Source organism: Mastomys coucha, unplaced genomic scaffold (assembly GCF_008632895.1).
Source record: "Mastomys coucha isolate ucsf_1 unplaced genomic scaffold, UCSF_Mcou_1 pScaffold1, whole genome shotgun sequence".
In the NCBI taxonomy this organism is placed as follows: domain Eukaryota; kingdom Metazoa; phylum Chordata; class Mammalia; order Rodentia; family Muridae; genus Mastomys; species Mastomys coucha.
The window spans coordinates 6,823,666-6,833,613 of record NW_022196891.1 but is presented as its reverse complement, the minus strand read 5'-3'; the positions used below and the strand labels follow the sequence as shown (position 1 = coordinate 6,833,613).

The 9,948-nt window shown below is 37.2% G+C and overlaps 1 long non-coding RNA gene across 1 annotated transcript; it reads left to right on the top strand.

The window, feature by feature from the left end:
• The first annotated feature begins 5,498 nt into the window (after positions 1-5,498).
• LOC116069832 lies at positions 5,499-6,190 on the top strand. The gene is made up of 2 exons (XR_004110152.1): positions 5,499-5,607; positions 6,002-6,190. It is a non-coding gene; the product is annotated as an uncharacterized LOC116069832 (long non-coding RNA).
• Positions 6,191-9,948: the final 3,758 nt, after the last annotated feature.

Sequence of the window (9,948 nt, the reverse complement as noted above, 5' to 3'; positions counted from 1 at the left end):
AATAAATATAAGGAAATACAAGAAATATAATAAACAAGTGAAGGATATAAATAAAACTATCTAATATATGAAAATGAAAATAAAAGCAATAAAGAAAACCCAAATGAAGACAATCCTGGAGATAGAAAACCTAGGGAGGAGAACAGTAACTACAGCCATAGCATCACCAACAATATAGGAGAAGAGAAGATAAAAGAAATGTATATGTCAGTCAAAAAATGTGAAGTCTAAAAAGCTCATCATATAAAACATCCTTAAAATCTGGTACACTATAAAATAAGCAAACCTAAGAATAATAGGAATAGAAGAAATAAAGGAGGAGGAGGAAGAGGAGGAGGAGGAGGAAGAGGAGGGGGAGGGGGAGGGGGAGGGGAGAGGAGGAGAATATTTCCAGTTAAAAGGCCAAGAAAATATCTTCAACAAAATCATAGAAGAAAAATTCTCTAACATAAAGGATGGGATGCCATTAAAGTTACAAGAAGCTTACAGAATGAATCAGAAAATAAAACCCTCCTGCCATGTAACAATCCAAACACTAAATATACAGAACCAAGAAATATTCTAAAAAGCAGCAGGAGTAATAGGGCAAGTGACATATAAAGGTAGCCTTATCAGAATTATACCAGATTTCTCTTCTAAGACTCTAAAAGCTAGAGGGGTCTGGCAGAGTTCTTACAGACACTAATACACCACAGATGTCAGTTTAGACTTCTATACCCAGGAAAACTTTCAATCACCATAGACAGAGAAACTAAGATATTCCATGTCAAATCAAAATTATATCTTTCCATTAGCCCAGCCTTACTGAGGGAATGAAAACTCCAAATCAATGAGGCTAACTATACCCAATAAAATAAAAGAAATACATAATTTTACACCTATAAAACCAATAGAAAGGAAATACACACACACGCACACACACACACACACACACACACACACACACACACACAAACAGAGTCAAGCAACAGAAACACCAAAATAACAGAAATTCACAACCATTGCCCATTAGTATATCTCAACATTAATGCACTCAATTCTGCAATAAAACGACACAGGCTAACCCAATGGGTACATAAAGAGAATACATCATTCTGCTGTATTCAAGAAACACATCTCAGAAACAAAGATAGTACTTATCTCAGCATAAAAGACTAGAAAAAGTTTTCTAAGAAAACAGACCCAAGGAACAAGCTGGAATAGCCATTCTAATATGTAATAAAACTGACTTTCAACTGAAAGTAATCAAAAGAAACAAGGAAGGAAATTTCATACTGATCAAAAGAAAAATCCACAGAGAAGACATCTTAATCCTGAAAATTGTGCCACAAATACAAGGGCAACAACATTCTTAAAGGAAACATTACTAGAGCTTAAATAACACACTGAATCCCATACATTAATTTTAGGAGAAATCAATACCCCACTCTCATCAGTGGATAGATTATAGAGATATAAAATAATCACAGAAATATCAAAACTATCAGAAGTTATGATACAAATGGACCTAATACACATCTATAGAATGTTTTACTGAAGACAAAAGAATATACCTTCTCAGTACCTCACAGAACCTTCTCCAAAACTGACCATATAATTGGTCACACAAAGACTCAACAGATTCAAGAAGATTGAAATAACACCATACACTTTATCAGATCACCATGGATTAAAGTTGGTCTTTACCAACAACAGAAAAATCAAAAAGCCTACATATTAATAGAAACTGAAGAACTCTCTACTGAGTGATAACTGGCTCATGGAAGAAATAAAGATAGAAATTAAAGAAATTCTACAATTAAATGGAAATGAGTGTACAACATACCCAAATGTATGAGACACTGTGAAAGAAATACTAAGAGGAAAGTTCATAATACTAAGTGTCTTCATAACTAAATTGGAGAGTTCTCATAATAACAAATTCAAAGTATATTTGAGTGCTATAGGAAAAAGATGGAAAGAAGGAAAGAAGGAAAAGAAGAAAGGAAGAAAGAAAGAGGGAAAGGAAGAAAGAAAGAAAGAAAGAAAGAAAGAAAGAAAGAAAGAAAGAAAGAAAGAAAGAAAGAAAGAAAGCAACAAAGAAGCTAACACACACAGGAGTAGAAGACAATGAAATAATCAAACTCAGGGCTTAATTCAATCAATTAGAAAGAAAGAAAACAATAAAAAAGAGTCAACAGAATCAAGAACTGGATTTTTGAGAAATCAGAAAGACAATCTCTTACCCAAACTAACAAAAATGGACAGAGAATTTAATCAAATTAACAAAATCAGAAATGAAAAGAGAAACATAACTAACACTGAGGAAATTCAAAGAATCATTAGGTACTACTTCAAAAGTCTGCACTCCAGAAAATTGGAAAATCTAAATGTAATGGGTGATTTTCTAGACAGATACCAATTGCCAAAGCTAAACCAAGATCAAGTAAACCATCTGACTAGACCCATAACCACTAAAGAAATAGAAGTCATCACACGTCTCCAACCAAAAAAAGCCATGGGCCAGATTGTTTTAGTACAGAATACTCCCAGACTTTCAAAAAAGAGATAATGCCAATATTCCTCAAACTATTCCATAAAACAGAAACAGAAGGAAGACTGCTAAATTCATTCTTTAAGACCACAGTCACCCTGATAACTAAACAACACACTCAACAAAGAAAGAGTATTTCAAACCAATTTTCCTTATGAACACTGATGCAAAAGCATTCAAAAAACATACTAGCAAACCAAATCCAAGAACACATCGAAGACATCATCCACCATGATTATGTATGCTTCATCCCAGGGATGCAGGACTGGTTAAGTATAGGATAATCCATGAATATATTCCACAATATAAACAAACTGGTTGACTTCAATAATCTAAGTGGATCAAAGACCTCAATGTAAATTAGATATGCTAAATCTAATAGAACAGAAAGGAGAAATAACCTTGAAAACTTCCTGAACAGAGCACCAATTGCTCAGGCATTAAGGCCAACAATTAATATATGGGACCTCATGAAACTTAAAAGCCTATGTAAGTCAAAGGACACCTTCTACTGACAGTAGGATAATATCCAAAATATAGAAAGAACTCAAAAGTTAGACACAGCATCAACAATCCAAACAACTTATTTAAAAAACACAAAGGACAGCACATACTGGCCAGGTTATGGAGCAAGAGAAACAGTACTTCTTGACTGTGGTTAGGAGTGGACATATGGGTACAACTATCCTGGAAATGCATTTAGCAATTTCCCTGCTAAGATTGGGAATAGTTATCATTCAAGACCCAGCTATCTGAGTCTTTCAGATGTTTGTTCGGCTTCTCATAGGGCAACCATGCTAGGCTCCTGTTGTAAGCACAACATAGCATCAGTAATAGTGTTAGGCTTTGGAGCTTCCCCTTGAACTGGATCCCAATTTGGGCCTGTCCTTGTACCTGTTTTTTCCATCAGTCTCTTCTTATTTGTCCCTGCAGTTCTTTTAGACAGGAACAATTCTGGGTCAGAGTTTTTGACTGTGTGATAACAACTTCATCCCTCTACTTGATGCCCTGTCTTTCTGCAGGAGGTGGACTCTACAAGTTCCATCTTCCCACATTTGGGCATTTCATCTAAGGTCCCTTTCTTTGAGTCTGGGAGACTCATCTCCCAGGTCCACCTCTAGAGACTCCACCTCCTACTTCCTGAGGTTACATGTCTCCATTCTTTCTGCTGGCCCTCAGGGCTTCAGTCCTGTTCTCCCCCCCCACAATACCTGATCATGTTCCCCTTTCACCACCCTGTGCCCTCTCTCTCCTCACTGAAAAAAAAATTACATGCAGATACTTATACCCAACCAAAGGACAGAAGTGGGGGTACCCCTGTAATTGAATTAGGGAAAAGCTGGAAGAAGCTTAGGAGAGGAGTGACCCCATAGAAAGACCAGGACTCTCAACTATTCTGGATCCCCAAGATCCCTCAGACACTGAGCCACCAACCAGGTAGCATACACAAGCTGAAATGAGCCCCTGATACAAATATGGCAGAGGGAATGCCTGTTCCGGCCTCAGTAAGAAAATATATACCTAACCTTCAAGAGACTTGAGGCCCCAGGGAGTGGGAAGGCCTAGTGGGGTGAGGGTGGGGGTGAGGACATTCTCTTGGAGACAGGGTATGGAATGAGGAATAGCTAAAGGGCTGACTGGGAGGGGGATAATGACTGGAATGTAATAAAAAGGGTTAAAAATAATAAAAAAGGAATATAAATGAATTAAAAAATATAGCCGGGCGGTGGTGGCGCACGCCTTTAATCCCAGCACTTGGGAGGCAGAGGCAGGCGGATTTCTGAGTTCGAGGCCAGCCTGGTCTACAGAGTGAGTTCCAGGACAGCCAGGGCAACACAGAGAAACCCTGTCTCGAAAAACCAAAAAAAAAAAAAAAAAAAAAAAAAAAATATGACTCCCCCCAAAAAATGAATCAGCTATACTGCTATTCCACATATACTCAAATGATACTCCATGGTCCCACAAAGACACTTGCACATCTTTATCCATAGCAGCTTCATTCATAATAGCCAGAAACTGGAAACTACCTAGATATTCTCAACTGAAGAATGGATTTAGAAAATGTGCTATATCTACAAAATCCTATTCCACTCAGCCATTAAAGAAAAGTACATCATGAACTTCAGAGTCAAATGGATGGAACTAGAAATTACCATCTTCAGTGAAGTAACCAGGATCCACAAGCACACACAAATGATATGTACACACTTATAAGTAGATATTCGCTATAACACACAGGATTACCATGCTATTATCAAGAGAATCAAGGAAGCAAAATAACAAAGAGGTCCAAGGGAGGATGGATGAATCTCTCTCAGAAAAGTAAACAAAACAGATATGGAATGTTGATGGAAGGAGGGAACAGGATAGAAGAAGGGGTATTTGGGGGAGTGGTGTTGAGGTATAGATCATATGTAGGGAGAGCAGAGAGAAAAGAACGTCGATTGGTGGTGGTAGGGGGGCAATCTCTAGCATATGCCAGAGACCTGGGATAGGGAGAGGCCCCACAGGTTCTATGGGGGCAACTGTATCTGAGACTCCTAGTAGTGGGGTATATGGATCCTGAAGTGGCCAGTTCCCGTAGCACCCAGTACTTCCAATAAAGGATAAGGACAGCAGTACATCCACAAAAATTTCAACCCAAAGTATGGCTTGTCTACGAGATATGCCAAGACAAAGATAGAGCAGAGTCTGAGAAAATGGCCAACCAATGACTGCCTCAAATTGATACCCATCCCATGGGCAAGAACAATCTCTGACCCTATTAATTATACTCTATTATGTTTGCAGACAGGAGCCTAGCATAAGTTTCCTCTGAGTGGGTCCACTCAGCAGCCAACGGTAAGAGATGTAGAGGCTCACACACAAATATCTCGTGAAGTTTTGTGGAAGTGTTGGGAGACAGACTGAGGACAGCGCCTCCACAGGAAGCCCAGCAGAGTCAACTGTGATACTGATCTGTAATGCTTTTACAGAGTCAAGTACCTGTACCTTTGGATGATCCCAGAGACTGAATTACCATCCAAAGGGCAAGCATGGGCTGGACCTAGGACCCCTGCATGTATATGCAGCAGGTGAGCAGCTTGGTCTACATGTGGGTCCTCTGAAGGAGGGTCTACCTCTTAACCTATTGGATTCTGAGCTGCCTCTAAATGGACTGCCCTGTATGGCCTCAGTAACAGAGGATCTTCCAGTTCTACAGAGACTTGAAATGTGATGTTTTGGAGGGCTGGAGGAGGGAGGATATTATTGACTGGGGAGACACCCAGGCAAGGCTTCTTCTTTTCAAAAGAAAAGGGGACCAGTAGCATGAGGGGATACTGGGAGGGTAGGAAGGGCTAATAATGGGTTGTAAAGTGAATAAATAAATTCATTTTTAAAATCTCTAAATAGATGTATTGCAAAATGTTAACTATACTAAGATTTCTGAGAGTCAAATAACTTCCAATGTCCTATTTCAAAAACCAGATGATAAAGAAAATGAAGACAATTGGATGTTAGTTGTTACACCACAGGATCAAGTTATATCAGCTACAGCGGATCAAAGCATGAAGGGCTATCATGTGAACTCGTGGACAAGAGATAGCACAATGCCTGTGTGTCTATAGATAACCTGAATACCATCCGAAATATCAATAACATCATTAATGAAGAAAACATCATTTATCCATGTGAAAGAGTTTAACTATTTCAAAAATATTCCTTTCCTATTTTTGACCACCTTGTGCTCCATTTCATTTGTCAAATTGATGTAGATATTATTTTGATAAGCACATTAGGTAGAGTTTTACCAGTGTTGTATATTATTCCTGGAATTCAGTTCCAAATTGGTGGTATAATTCTTGTCTCTGTTATATTTGAGATTGTCCAAGCTCTATCTTAGATTCACATCCTTAGGTCCTCTCCATATGTTTTCAGCTCATGAATCATTTTTGGTATCCTTTCCTGAAAACTGCCAGAATACCAGGAAGATGAGCCAGACTTCACAAGAATCAAAGCTAAAGATAGCAATGCTATTATCATTATCCTGAGTATGGATAAACCACCTGCAGCTGTGGGAAAAAGGGATTCTAGAACTAGCAGCTGAGAAACCTTCTCTTATTGAACCACCTACTTTGTCATACTCAAAGGCAGTGCCACCTCTCACTGAAGCAAGGAGCTCACCTTCATTAGTAAAAGGCCCTGTGCTTCAACTTTTTCTCTTATTGCTCAAAACATGAATGCACAGGGTTTAAAACCCATTAATTTAAAGTCTAGTTACTCTTGAACAACTAGAGACAAGAGCAACTCTGGTTCTATTGGTAGTGCTCCTTAGAGGAGCACTTGCTAGACTGTTATATGTAAGCTCAGCTTTTAGTACAATCAAGACCTCCATAACTTAAATGACCTCTTTGGAAGACACAGCAGCCTCTGCAGGTGTACTTCACTGGTTATCCTATAGGGAACATGACAACAAACATGTGCTGCCCTCTTAGTACTTCATACTGCCTTTGATAGATGACACAGTATTTTCTTTTCCACAGTGGCATTAGAACAACCAGAGATGTCCTTTCTTTATTAAATAATGGAATCTTTGACATTTCATATCATTCAGGTTTACTGTGGAATTTAGAAATTAAATGGGGAAATGTGCATCATTCTCTTGGATTCTATAGTTTGTTTTCAGCCCATAGGATGTTCTAGTGGCTTCCCTTAGGACATAGGCCCATTTCATAGGCCCATACCACATACCTGGTATATATGACCCATTCTACCCCATTGTATAATGTAGGTGGGCTGAATGTACCCATGAGTCCAGAGGTCCTCAGGACAAGGATCATGCCAAGTCATCAAATCTCTAGGCTTCACACATATCTGTTCTTCTCTGCAGATTACATTGTCTATGTACATTCTTTATGTTGACTTTTACCTACAAAGAAAAAATAATAAAAACAAAACAAAAACCCACACAAACAAAAGACACAGAAAAGATACATTTAAAATGATTTTTTCAAATGTTGTGAAGAACTACATTAAAAATTCATTGAGGTTTATATTTTACCTGTGATACTTTTACTATAATATCTATTTCACAATAATATTTACACAAATCTCAGAATATATTATATCTCATTTCATTTTATCAGCATCTTAGTGTTTTCCTTGTACATGTATTTAGCTTACCTGGCTAGAGATATTTCAAAATATTTTTAAGGCTATTGTGCATGGAATTGATTTATTTTCCAGTGTATTGTGGTTTGTGTAAAAAGAATACTAATTCTATGTGTTAGTTATGCACCCTGTGATACTTTGAATATGCTTGGCCCAGGGAGTGGCACCATTATGAGGTGTGGTTTCTTTGGATTAGGTATGGCCTTGTTGGAGAAAGTATGTCACTGTGGGCATGGGTTTTCGACCTCTATCCTAGCTCTCTGGAAGCCAGCCTTCTTGCAGTGGCTTTCAGATAAAGATGTACAACTCTCAGTTCCTCCTGTACTATCCCTGCCTGGACACTGTTATGTTCTCACCTTGATGATAATGGACTGAATCTCTGAACCTGTAAGCCAGGCTCAATTAAATGTTATTCTTATAAGAGTTGCCTTGGTCAAGGTGCCTTTTCAGAGCAGTAAAACCCTAAAACATACCCTGCTGCTTTATTGAATGCATTTATTATCTGTAGGAGATTTCAAGTGTAATATAATAAGTACCTGGTTAGCTCAAGTAGATCTTGCACATAAATTAAAAAGTAAAATAAAAATTAAAAATTAAACATAAAAGGCTATCTAGGGTAAAATCTCTTGTGAGTTGGAACATTCATTTTTTTTAACATTATTGAACCTTACAGTTATGGATTGAACCAATAATATGTTCCAATCTATCTTTAAAATTAATAAAAATAAAGGATAAAAGCTGTTCAATAGCAATTATACTATATATCTATCAATCTCTATCTATCATCTATCTATCTATCTATCTATCTATCTATCTATCTATCTAGTTAGATTGCTTCTGAATATCAAATGAAAACTTCTAGTCTTTGTTTTTATTACTATGGTCTTGTTTTCATTGCTGACTAAAGAACATAAAATATTTGGGAACTGAAAAGAAGAATTAAATAAAGTACACATTTCTAGAAATAAAAATAATATTCAAATAATGTGAAAATGACTGAAATGAATGTCGATTTCAACTGTAATTTTTTTACAAAAGACATTTTAATGACTACTTATTGTCTAATTTAAACTAGTTTGCTATTGAGGCATAAGATGAAAAAGTAAACTTAATAGTTTCATGCTTTTGTCAATATTGTCATTATACATTTTTCTTTTCAGTGAATTAAAATGTAAATAGTTCTGTAATTCATTACATTTAAAACTGTTGAGATTGAAGGTCACTGCATTGTTTTTCACAATGAGGTGGTGGAATGTAATGTCAGACAACTTTGGAAAGTAAATTTTTATAATTATTAGAGGCATTTCATTCAAAATTATTTTACTTCAAAAATTTAATTCAAAACCAAAATTAGGGAACAATTTAGCTTCCTAGCATTTACTTTTCAGTATGATTCCAAACTCATAATATTATTATAGGCTTATAAATATTAAAGAAATTCATGAAAAGGTGTCAGTAAATATGTATAAATAACATGTATCAGATATAGATGTCTTTACAGAGGTAGATCAAATCTGGTCTCATTAAATTACTTGAGTGTTTAGTATTAGAACATACTTGATATTATTGACTCCCCCACAACTGCAACTTGTCAATCAAAAATCAATCCAAAACTTTCATTTGTTGAGAGGCCATAATTTGAATTAATATGGGTTTTAAAAACCCAGGAAAATGGAAAAAAAAGGATTCAGCTGTCAGGGCATTCTGTAGTGTAAAGTTCACTAAGCAGTAACTCATTTTCCTAATTTCATTGGTCCTGATGTAATGAGATTTTTAAATCAAATAAGCACTACATTATTGAAAACTATTCATCAGAGATTGTAATCAGTATGGTATTGTTGTATTAGTCAATGTTCTAATTTACCCAGAGCTGGGGGTGGGGTTGGGGGTGGGGAAGAGGGGATGCTCTAGCTGGTCTCCCCTGGGATAGTCCTTGGCTTGATGGCTGCAGGCTTGGTCCCTCTCTTTGAGTCCTGAGAGGTTCTCACTTCCCTGGTCTCTAGTACATTCTAGACCCACCCCTCCCGTACCTCCCCCAACACATCTCTTACCTCCTGAGGTTGCCTGCTTCCATTTTTTGCTGGTCATCAGGGCTTCAGTCCTGTTTTCCCACCCCACCCCCAATACTTGATCATGTTCCTCTTTTCCCCTCTCTGTTGTCTCTCCCACACAGGTTCAGCCCTCACTCTGCTCTTGCCCCATTGATTGCTTTCTTCTTCCCCTCTAAGTGGGATTGAGGCATCCTTTTTTTTTTTTTTTTTTTT